The sequence below is a fragment of the Geotrypetes seraphini genome, chromosome 10 (genome assembly GCF_902459505.1).
Source record: "Geotrypetes seraphini chromosome 10, aGeoSer1.1, whole genome shotgun sequence".
Classification (NCBI taxonomy): domain Eukaryota; kingdom Metazoa; phylum Chordata; class Amphibia; order Gymnophiona; family Dermophiidae; genus Geotrypetes; species Geotrypetes seraphini.
Window position 1 is genome coordinate 12,640,705 of NC_047093.1, and position 12,435 is coordinate 12,653,139.

General features: G+C 46.0%; 1 long non-coding RNA gene across 1 annotated transcript in view; it reads left to right on the forward strand.

Moving 5' to 3' along the window:
* Nucleotides 1-11,936, forward strand: part of LOC117368160 — a 51,563-nt gene extending 39,627 nt beyond the window's left edge. Inside the window, exon 3 of the long non-coding RNA XR_004540912.1 lies at nucleotides 11,761-11,936. This is a non-coding gene — a long non-coding RNA (uncharacterized LOC117368160). The remainder of the gene's footprint in view (nucleotides 1-11,760) is intronic.
* The last annotated feature ends 499 nt before the right edge of the window (nucleotides 11,937-12,435 follow it).

The following is a 12,435-nucleotide window of genomic DNA, read 5'->3' on the forward strand; positions in this document are numbered from 1 at the left end:
TGATCTTTGAAGCAGGATGCAACAGGATATTGTGACCTCCTGATAATTAGTCGGATCCCAGCGTGAAAGAAAACCAGCAAGAACCCCCCCCCCCCCCCCCCCCCGACAACTGGAATCTTAAAAAGTGAGCTCATAAAATAGGTCTGAAAAGAATCCGCAATTAACAAGCAATACAGAAAGGCAACAGAACACCGAGGGAGCCAGCGGGGCAACTGCGGAGGCAAAGGGTGGAATGTACAAAGGCGAGAGGATGGGAGCCAATAGGGCTTAAGGAGATGTTGTCATAGCAACAGAGTCTTGGTGCCAGTAAGCTGGCACTGGTACGGCTTGGGGAGGACCGTACAACTGAGGAGACCGAACTGGTACTGTGCGCAGAGGAGGAATCGTATGAGTCAATCATGACTAATTCGGCCCCACATCATTTTGTGGCTTGGAAGACTGTATAAGCATCACTTCTTATAAAATTTCATGCCCCAATGCAACTGTCTAAATGCCGACCCCTGATTCATCCTTGCCAGACTCTCATCGGGGCTGAAAAGGCTGATTTCATCCAAATATGCTGAACTTTATCTTCTTCCAGCAGGAGGAAAAAAAAAACAACCCAACATTTTCCACCATTGCAAAGACCTATTGTATGGGGAATAATGCAACTCCAGGCAGTCTGGATGGTTTGAAGTAATCCCTTGACTAATTCAAGTTATTTTAAATACACTTTATTCTGTGCAGTGATCCAGAGTTGTGAATATGTTTGGTGCAAAAAAAATGTTTGAAAAGGAAAAAAAAAAAAAAGGATATTAGAAATTATCCCTATACAACTTATCCTCTTTGATTATAGTTTGATCTGGGCATCTCTAAAGTCTGGGGTTAACACCTAGTTCTGGGCTTGCTGAGTAAGGCAGGGGAGATCTTCTGCACCCTGGAATCAGCACGAGTCCACCTCTGCTAATTTTCCATGGAGCCGCTATTGGTAGCTCACATTTGATAATGCCCCCGCTCCTAAAATCTTTGCAAAGAACACTATACTGGCTTCTAGTATGAGTTAGCAAGATCATTGCCATTTGAATTTTGATTTTTTGACAAAAGGGTTGACAGAATATTTCCTAACACAAAGGGTGTCCAACCCTAATGCGCAATGAGGCCTGAATTCTAGAACTAGCGCCGATATCGGCAGCTGTCTTAAAAGCGGCTGCCAATCATGCATGGGCACTGGTTTTGTAATTGTGCTGACGCGAAAGACAGGTGCTGGAAATGTAGACCAGGGTGCCTATCTTTGTGTGAATTGTGCCAACATACACTGGCATAGTAAAGGGGGTGCGGGAGTGCGGTCCACCCCGGGCACGGTGTTGCCTCTCTCTGACGCCACTTCTGGGATAGCCAACACGACGCGGGCAGCACGTCTGTGCTATTGTTCTCGCCTGGAAAATTTAAAAGAAACTGGGGAGGGAAGGGGGGGTCAGGAAGGAATGAGTGGGGCGGAGAAGAGGGCAGGGTAGGGGCAACACCACCCCAGGTGCCACCAACCCTCGCTACGCCACTGCCTACATAGGCGCTTTAGGCCACCGAACGCCACTTCCAGCGCTGGTCACGCCTAAAGCGCCTTTGTAGATGCAATTCTGGTGCCGATTTTCTCGATGCCTGTAGGCACCTCAAATCTTGGTTAAAAATACCATTTGGACGATGTTTTCTAATGGAGGTATGGGCGCCTACTGGCACCGAGAAAATCGACCCCGGTTCAAGAATCCGGGCCTTAGGGCTAGATTTTATAAAATAATGCTCAAAGATAGGTTCTGAAATGAGATGCACTAAGCTAGCATTCTGTCAAGGGTGATCTGCACACAATGACCTCCGCAGAATGCCTACCAGCTCAGAGTTCATTTCACACTTAACTTTGGGCGTGCAAATTCCACGTACGTCCATCATCCAGCCAGGCCCCTTCCAAGGCTGGGCCCCCTTTTCAGATCCATGTGTAAAATGTACTTGTGGATCCTGGCACCTAAAGATGTATGTGCAAATTTACATCAATTCCAATTAGCTCCGATAATTATTGACACAGGTTGGCTCATGTAGCAATTAGAGCGCTCAATTTTGAGCGCCCTACATAGAATTAGGGTGTTAGCATGCATTATTTTTTAAAATAAAACAAAAGACCAAAAGTTACTTATTTTTCTGATGGTTTAAATATGGGGTTAGCGCACAGTTCGGTTCAGTTGAGTTTATTTGAGGTACCGCAAATATTAACAAAAGGAGTTAAATCTAACCAGGAGAGGACATTTCTAAAAACTACTATGAATTATTTCTATAGCGCTACCAGACGCACGCAGCGCTGCACAGAGTCACAAAGAAGAAGACAGTCCCTGCTCCAAAGAGCTTACAATCTAAACAGACAAACAGGATGTGATTGATACAGTTAAGGGGAAGGGTTAATCAGCTGGCTGGGTTGAAGGGCAGAGGGGAGTACAGGACAATCAACCCATTGTGACATCACTTATGAGGTTGGCTCTTATTGGTGGAATGAGGCATTATGACATCACAAGCTCAATTCTGTTTCCCAAAGATCTTCACACAATTATTTCTATATGGCTACCAGAAGCACACAGCACTGTACAGAGTCACAAAGAAGACAGTTCCTGCTCCAAAGAGCTTAGAATCTAAACAGACAAGACAGACAAACAGGATGTCATGGATACAGTTAAGGGGAACAGTTAATCAGCTGGCTGGGATGGAGGGCAGAGGAGTAGGGTTACAGATTGAAGGCTATTTCATAAAGGTGGGTTTTCAGTCTGCTTTTAAACAAGGGAAGGGAAGGGGCTTGGCGGACAAACTTGGGTAATCTATTCCAGGCTTAGGGGACAGCTACATGAAAGGAACGAAGTCTGGAATTGGCAGTGGAGGAGAAGGGTAAAGCTAAGAGCGACTTATCTGAGGAACAAAGTTCTCTGGGATGTATGTAAGGAGAGAGAAGAGAGGAGAGATATTGAGGGGCAGCAGAATGAACACACTTGGAGGTCAGGAATAAGATCTTGAACTGAATGCGATGGCGGATAGGGAGCCAGTGAAGTGATTTAAGGAGATGGGTGACGTGAGCGTAGCGAGGTTGGTAGAAGATAAGACGCGCAGTGAAAGGGTGGATACATAACAAAATAAAACCAAAAACAAATGGACACAAGAGGAAAAAAGGTATGGGAAAATTTACAAAATATTATAGATAAAAAGGAATGGAAAACAACAAAAGTTAAAAGGTTATTAAAAAAAGAAAGAAAGAAAGCTTGCTCCAGATTAAGTAAAATTGAAATTATGAGGTTGTTGATTCAAAAGCCATTGTAAAAAAAAGTATGTTTATGTTTATTTAAGATTTGATCTACCGCGCCTGCATTTTACTGAGGTACGGTAAGCAGTTTTCAAAGTATCAAACTAAAATGAAATTAGGTAATTGAGAAAAACGACCCGATCTGTCCCGAAGGCTAAAGTACCTGATTAAACTAAAAAGGTTTAATACATTTCCAAGATCAAAAATCAAAGAAATAGAAAATTAAAAATAAAATAAAACAAATTGAAGAGATAGAAAAATCTCTGAAGTGGCCTGACAGCAAACAGGTCTTAATACAACTCCCGGCACAGCCCACTTCACAGATCTGCCACTGGTAGGGTTTGTAGGCCTTTAATTGGAACTTGAAGTTTTTAAATGATGTTTCAACCCTAGAAGAGAATTCCACAACATAAGGGCCACAGTAAAGTCCCACATTAATTGTGCTGAGCTCATTTTTAACACACTTTAGTCAACAGGCCCCATAAGAACATAAGAATAGCCTTACTGGATCAGACCAATGCTGGATCCATCAAGCCCAGTAGCCCGTTCTCACGGTGGCCAATCCAGGTCCCTAGTACCTGCCCAAAACCCAAGGAGTAGCAATATTCCATAGAGAATCTCAAAGAATAGCAACATTCCAGAATCCCAGAGAGTAACAAGATTCCAGAATCCCAAAGAGTAGCAACATTCCATGCCACCGATCCAGGGTCTTTCTCAATAACAGACTATGGACTTTTCCTCCAGGAACTTGTCTAAACCTTTCTTAAAACCAGCTACGCTATTCGCTCTTACCACAACCTCTGGCAATGCGTTCCAGAGCTTAACTATTCTCTGAGTGAAAAAATATTTCCTCCTATTGGTTTGAAAACTATTTCCCTGTAACTTCATCGAGTGTCCCCTAGTCTTTCTAATTTTTGACAGCGTGAAAAATCGATCCACTTGTACCCGTTCTACTCCACTCAGGATTTTGTAGTCTTCAATCAAATCTCCTCTCAGCCATCTCTTTTCCAAGCTGAAACATCCTTATATTAAAATTCTCCCTGCCCTCAGTGTCAACCATGCAATAGAACGCTGGAAATTTTTAAAAAGTTTGATGGGGCATAGATCCAAAGAACTGTGAGATGTTGCAATTTTTTTTTTTTTTTTAAATCAGAGATTGAATTTCCCAAATAAAGAGTCAACAAGAGTTAATTTTTCCCAGAGTCTATCTCTAGGTATAGCATAAAGTCCATAATGTTTATACTGTAGATGTGGAAGGTGAAATGGACAGATGTAGTGGAGCTGACATCATTACACACAAGTCTTTTTTGTTCCTAAAAAATACTGCCAGCTCATCAGCTGTAGGTACAGATTGAATAGAAACCTTGGTAATAATCTCTTCTATGTAGCTCCAACCAGCGCCTATAGAGGGCGCCCTCTTATAGAGTTGCCTTCAATGTCTGCATATAGAACAATCCATGCTAAGACCCATTGGCTCATGTATATTAAGCAGGAGGACACAAGCAAACACACACAGGGCCGCCATCAGGGCAGTACCACCAGTCCTGCATTCAGGGGCCCGGAGCTGACAGGGGGCCCGGGCTCCCCAGGATCCTAGGCCACAGTCTAGGGGGAGGGGAGGTCCGCCCCACGTGGACAGGAGAGAGCTGGACGGGGGACCCGCGGAGTTCAATACATCTCGAGCCGCGAGGCTCGTCTTCTGTTCCTGCCTGCCCTGCCGCTCACATATAGCCGATCGCAAGTGTTCCCTGATGTCAGCGCTGACGTCGGAGGGAGGGCTTAAGCAAAGCCTGCCCTCCGACGTCAGCGCTGACGTCGGAGAATACTTCCGGTCGGCTATTTGTGCGCGGCAGGGCAGGCAGGAACAGAAGACGAGCCTCGCGGCTAGAGATGTATTGAACTCCGCGGGTCCCCCGTCCAGCTCTCTCCTGTCCACGTGGGGCGGACCGCCCCTCCACCTAGACTGTGGCCTAGGACCCTGGGGGAGCCCGGGCCCCCTGTCAGCTCCGGGCAGGAAACAGAAGACAAGCCTCACGGCTTGAGCTTCGTTTTGCTGAGAAAGTTGCAAAGATGGGCTGGGAGGCAAACGCGGAACACAAAAGGGGGGAGGGAGTGCGTTTTGGACACAAGGCATGAACTTGGGAGAGAGGAAGGGAGGGAAAGAGATGCTGAGGTGGGGGAGGGAATGGGTTTTTGGACACAGAAGGCATGGACTTGGGAGAGAGAAAAGGAGGGAAAGAGATGCTGAGGTGGGGGAGGGAATGGGTTTTTGGACACAGAAGGCATGGACTTGGGAGAGAGGAAGGGAGGGAAAGAGATGGTTGTGTACACGGGGAATAGAAGAAAGGAGAATTTTTGGTCATAGGGAGGGAGTGAGGTACAGAAAGTGGCATACCAGGGTGGAGGGGGGCGGTCCGCCCTGCCCCGGGTTTACGTCCCAAGGGGGTGCACAGCTGGCCACCCTCCAGTGTTCTCCCTAGGCCGGCAAACTGCGGCTCTTTAGTCACTTGAGTGCCACCGCCGCCATCGGGAACAGGCCGGCGCCAAGTTCTCCCTGCTTTTCCCTGTGGGGCCGGCCAACTCTCGCCACTCGCGTCAATTCTGACGTCGGAGAGGACGTTCTGGGCCAGCCAATTGCTGCCTGGCTGGCCTAGAACATCCTCTCCGACGTTAGAATTGACGTCGGGTGGCGAGAGTTGGTCGGCCCCGCGGGGAAGAGAAGCAGGGCGAACTCGGCGCTGGCCTGTTCCCGATGACGGCAGTGGCAGCCTATTCCCCAGTGGCGGTGGCAGCATTTTCCCAATGGTGGTGGCATAGGGGAGGGCAGGGAGAAAGAAAGAAAGGGGGGACAGGAAGCCAGAAAGAAAGAAAGGGGGCAGGGTGAAACAAAGAAAAATGGGGCACGGAAAGAGAGAGAGAGAAAGACAGACATACAGAACGAAAGAGGGTGTGGAGAGAGAAAGAAGGGGGCAGGGTGAGAGAGAGAAAAACAGACATACAGAAAGAAAGGGGGTATGGAGAGAGAGAAAAAGAAAGAAGGGGCAGGGTGAAACAAAGAAAAAGTTTGGGGAGGGAATGAGGTCTGGAGGAGAGGAAGCATACAGGAGGCTGAAAGAAGGGAAGAAATATTGGATGCACAGTCAGAAGAATAAAGTGCAACCAGAGACTGATGAAATTACCAAAGGTAGGAAAAATGGTTTTATTTTCAATTTAGTGATCAAAATGTGTCTGCTTTGAGAATTTATATATGCTGTCTATATTTTGCACTATGGCCCCCTTTTACTAAACTGCAATAGCGTTTTTTAGCGCAGGGAGCCTATGAGCGTTGAGAGCAGCGTGGGGCATTCAACGCAGCTCCCTGCGCTAAAAACCGCTATCGCGTTTTAGTAAAAAGGGAGGGGGAATATTTGTCTATTTTTGTATAGTTGTTACTGAGGTGACATTGCATAAAGTCATCTGTCTTGACCTCTTTGAAAACCCGCGGAATATAAATGATAATTAACATTTTCTCTGCGTACAGCGTGCTTTGTGTTTTTAAAATTTTATTGTTGGTAGATCATTTTGACTTGGCCACAAAGGTAAGGGGGAGGGAGGGGAACTGCTGAAAGACATAGAAACATAGAAGATGACGGCAGAAAAGGGCCACAGCCCATCAAGTCTGCCCACTCCAACAACCCTACCCCCTTGAATTTACCCCCCTAGAGATCCCACATGTGTATCCCATTTCCTTTTAAAATCCTTCACGCTGCTGGCCTGAATCACCTGAGGTGGAAGTTCATTCCAACGATCGACCACCCTTTCGGTGAAGAAGAACTTCCTGGTGTCGCCATGAAATTTCCCACCCCTGATTTTCAGCGGATGGCCTCTTGTGGCAGAGGGGCCTTTAAAAAAGAAGATATCATCCTCCACCTCAATACGGCCGGTGATCTATTTAAACGTCTCTATCATGTCTCCTCTCTCTCTACGTTCTTCAAGTGAATATAGCTGCAATTTATTCAGCCTTTCTTCATACGGGAGGTCTTTGAGTCCCGAGACATCTAGTAATCTTTGAAGGCTTGACTGTGCAGGGAATTTAATCATGTTTTGTTATGTGACTGGCATTATTTAGACTTTGATTTCTATGAATGAATAGAATGAAAATGATATAAATTACTTGCTTGTTTTTATGTGCGTGTGCTAAAGGAAAGTGGAGAGAGAGTGGGCTGAGGACGCTGAAGGGAAATGGGGAAGAGAGAATGGGGAGAAGACGCTGATTTATAAATTGACAATTGTACAGAATATTGTTTCTTTTTTATATTCATCCATAGCTGCATGTTAATGATGGGCTCATATGCACTTATTTATCATCATAACATATACATCATCATTAACATGCAGCTGTGGATGTGTAAGGACAGGCTGAGGAGGATGGATGGGAAGGAAGGAAGGTGCACATATCAACATATCGTAAATTTTTAACATGCATGATGCAGCTATAGGCAAGCAGAGGAGGATGGGATCATACAGATGTGTATGTTCAGATATGCGCTCAGATGTGTAGTTTTTTCTGATATATTTATTAAGCTTACAGTATTTATAAAAACACATTTAATACTTGTTACAAAAAATATTGTGCAATTGTGATCTACTTCTGGCCTACAAAGGTCAAAAGAAATCCTTAACTGAGATTTTACATTCAAAAGTGAATTATAGCTACTAGCACTATTATTTATTATGCAGACGTTTGTTAGTTTGTTATTAGTTCAGTATTAGACATATGTTAGTTTAGAATAGATAGGTATAGATTAGTTTAGGTTAGGTTAGGGCCCTGCTGAAAGAGTCTACCTTGACGTGGTTGCAGGCTTACAAATCTTTTGGTCAAAGAGTGCGGCGACAGAGATAAGTATGTGTGTATTCGGCCCATGGAAGAAGGGGGGGTTGGGGGGGGGAAGGGGTGCGTGGGGGGCCCAATAGGATTGCTCAGTAAGGGGCCCAGAAATTTCTGATGGCGGCCCTGAACACACACACATGAAAAAGTGTTGTCAGATTCCACCGAAAATTTTATACAAATCACCCAGAGTTCCTCTCCACTCTATGGACTAGACCAGTGTTTTTCAACATTTTTACACCTATGGACCGGTAGAAATAAAAGAATTATTCTGTGGACCGGCATCGGTCCGTGGACCGGCGGTTGAAGAACACTAGGCTAAGTCATGAGCCAGACCCCGCCCATCTCTACCCAATCTCCACCCAAGACCCTGCCCTCATAATAGTACTAATTGCACCTTGCACGTCCCGTGCCTCATCTGGAAGCCTTCCCTCTGACATTGCAACGTCAGAGAGAAGGCTTCCAGTTCAGGCGCAGGATGCCCGTAGAAGCCACTGCCCGTGGCTTTGTGCACTGAATCAGTTAGGAAGAGGGAGCTGGCTCGAAGATAACGCTGCATCGATCGTACTGTGGACCGGCGGTTGAAGAACACTGTTTTGGGCCTGATGCACGTGCTGGCCCTGTGGACCAGCAGGAAATTTCTGTGGACCAGCACTGGTCCGTGGACCGGTGGTTGAAGAACACTGGTCTAGACTAGGGTTATCAGATTTTACTATTGTAAAATATGGACCCAAAGCTCCACCCCCCAGGCCCACCCAGCCCTGCTCTGTTCCGCCTCAGTCACGCCCCATTCTGCCCCAGCCTCGCCCCCCCCAGCCCCTCCCCCTCAACCCATTCTCATGCTTGGAGCCACATCGGGAGGGCACATGCGTAAGTGTGACATGATGACACCACATGTAAGCGCGCATGCATGTGATGTCACCAAGCTGCATCCATGCATGGGCAGATTCCCTCCTGACGCGGTTCCGAGGTGGAAGTTTTTCAAAACCCAGGGAAAGTGCTGGGTTTTGCAAAGTCGTCCGTACGCACGCACAGACGTCTGGTAACCCTAGTCTAGATGATACATTGGTTCCAGTTTGGGGTTAGCTAGCACCATTATGAAAAATAGCAGTAGCAGGGCAGAAGCAACTGGGAATAATTCCTGTCCCAGTCTGAGCTGGTGCCTAGATTAACATACTAGAGAAGGGTCCAGAGTGGTAACAGAAAGGTGTTCTCAACCCACATCTGGTTATAGGCTGCCAGTCCTGTTTTTGTTTTTTGTTCAAAATAAAAGAGAACAAAACAGGAAATTTCATCAAACACCCACTATACCCCAGAAAGTTGGCATTTTTAGAGCACAGTCAGCACAGCATGGGATAGGAATGAACCCACACTGTAAAAAAAAAAAAAGCAACAGAATCAGTCAACAGCAGCCATATGACAAACCACAGCTGGACAAATGTCAGTGTACTGAAATCCAAATTCTTACATCATCACAAAGAAAAAAAAAATCTCAGACTTTTCCAGTCCTACTTCTATCTAATTTGAAGACTTTCAACAGACCAATTTTCACAGTTCATAAAATCAGGCTTAGTCCAGCTTGGGCTCTCTATCTCTGAGTGGTAGAATCATGAGAGGCTATCAGCATTCGAGGTTGGGTACTGGTCTGCTCACATCTCTGGCAGCTGTGTGTGCGCATGCATGTGTTTGTGTGCATTCATGCTTGTGCATTTGTGTGTGTGCATGTGTGCACGTGTATTCTTGTATGTGCATATGTGTGTGCGTATGTGCGTGCGCATGCCTGTTTGTGTGTGTGCGTGTGTATTCATGCATGTGTGTGTGCATGTGCGTGCATGAGTGTGTGTGCATGCATGTGGCCATGTGTGTGTGAGGTTTATGTGTGTGTGCATGTGCATGTTCTTGCGTGAATGTGTATTCATGCATGTGTGTGAGTATGTGCATGTGCTTGTGTGTGCATGAGTTTGTGCGCGTGCGCATGTGGCCATGTGTGTGTGGGGTTTATGTGTGTATGTGCGTGTGTGCTTATGTGTGTGCATTTTTGTGTGCACATGCATGTATGTGTTTGTGCATGTCCTTGCGTGTGTGTGTATTCATGCATGTGTGTGTGTGCATGTGCGTGCATGAGTGTGTGTGCATGCATGTGGCCATGTGTGGGGGGTTTATGTGTGTGTATGTGCGTGTGTGCACGTGTATTCGTGTATGTGCATATGTGTGTGTGCGTATGTGTGTGCATGAATGTGTACGCATGCATGTGACCATGTGTGTGTGAGGTTTTGTGTGCGTATGTGCATGCATTTGTGTGTGTGCATGCATGCATGTGTGTGCATGTTCTTGCGCGTGTATTCATGCATGTGTGTGCATGTGCATGCATGCATGTGCATGTGTGTGTGAGTGTGTGCGTGTGTGTGCTTGAGTGTGTGTGCATGTGTTTGTGCGTGCGCATGTGGCCATGTGTGTGGGATTTATGTGTGTATATGTGCATGTGTGCGTATGTGCGTGCATTTATGTGTGCGCATGCATGTATGTGTTTGTGCATGTTCTTGCATGTGTGTGTATTCATGCATGTGTGTGTGTGCATGAGTGTGCGCGCATGCATGTGGCCATGTGTGTGTGGGGTTTATGTGTGTATGTGCGTGTGTGCACGTGTATTCGTGTATGTGCATATGTGTGTGTGCGTATGTGTGTGCATGAGTGTGTGTGCATGCATGTGGCCATGTGTGTGTGAGGTTTATGTGTGTGTATGCATGTGTGTGTATGTGCATGCATTTGTGTGTGCGCATGCATGTATGTGTTTGTGCATGTTCTTGCGTGTGTGTGTATTCATGCATGTGTGTGTGCATGTGCGTGCATGAGTGTGTGCGCATGCATGTGGCCATGTGTGTGTGGGGTTTATGTGTGTGTATGTGCGTGTGTGCATGTGTATTCATGTATGTGCATATGTGTGTGTGCGTATGTGCGTGCATGAGTGTGTGCGCATGCATGTGGCCATGTGTGTGTGAGGTTTATGTGTGTGTATGTGCGTGTGTGCGTATGTCTGTGTGTGTGTTGGATATTTTAGGCTTTGCGGAAGAGCTTTTCAGTGTAATGTAAAAAAAAAAAGTCGGATAAGTCAGTCTTTGTATAAACAGAAGGTGGTGAAAGGAAGCTTGTGTGCTGGGGCCTTGGGATCGACCCTCTGGCTCCACTTGTCTCGGTAGTGACTGTGGAGACCGCAGCCTGCGCAAGTTGGTGCAGTTCTGTTTCCGCAGGTAACTTTGGCTCCAGGATGGGGATGGGGGGGGGGGAGTGGGAGGGTGGAATATGCAATGACAGAAAACCAGGATTAAATCTCAGCAGGGTGCCTCAACGTCTCCTGTCCACTCTTGCTGTCCCTGCTACTGGCAGCCTGTTTTCCTTTTAACCACTCACCTTCTGGGTATTCCAGTCAGTCATCGATTCTTGAAAATAGATCCTTATAAATTCTCCACTGATTGTTTAATTTTCCAGTCCAGAAGCCTCATATTTATTCTGTATATATTATTGCTGGAATCCACGGTGCTGAAGGGAAACGTAAGACATCATGTAACATTCATTTTTGTTTTTACAGCTCTTTCTTGAATTTTAATGCATCGGCGACTGAGAACACTTGACAAGACACTTCCAGTTCTCACTTCCAGGATATGACTCTAAGGTGAGATGCTGATAAGTTCTGAGGATGAGTTCATCTGAAGCATTAATGCCTTAAGGACGTGCCTAATTTTAGGCAAAAGGAAAGCATGGAACCAGGCATAATTTGGAGGCGAATCTGTGGTATTTTAACACTGAGTGCAAATTTCCAGAATAATAGTCTTACTGGGTCAGACCAATGGTCCATCAAACCCAGTAGCCTGTTCTCACAGTGGCTAATCCAGGCCACTAGTACTTGGCCAAAACTCAAGGAGTAGCAACATTTCATGCTACCAATCCAGGGCAAGCAGTGACTTCCCCCATGTCTTTCTCAATAACAGACTATGGATTTTTCCTCCAGGAACTTGTCCAAACCTTTCTTAAAACCAGCTACGCTATCTGCTCTTACCACAGCTCTGGCAACGCATTCCAGAGTTAACTATCCTCTGAGTGAAAAAATATTTCCTTCTATTGGTTTTAAAAGTATTTCCCTGTAACTTCATCAAGTGTCCCCTAGTCTTTTTCGACGGAGGGAGTCAATAGGGAGAGGACCTGGTGGACTTTTTAAGTGCCCACTATGAATGTTTTTTGACAGGAGGTGAGCTCCGTTGCTGGC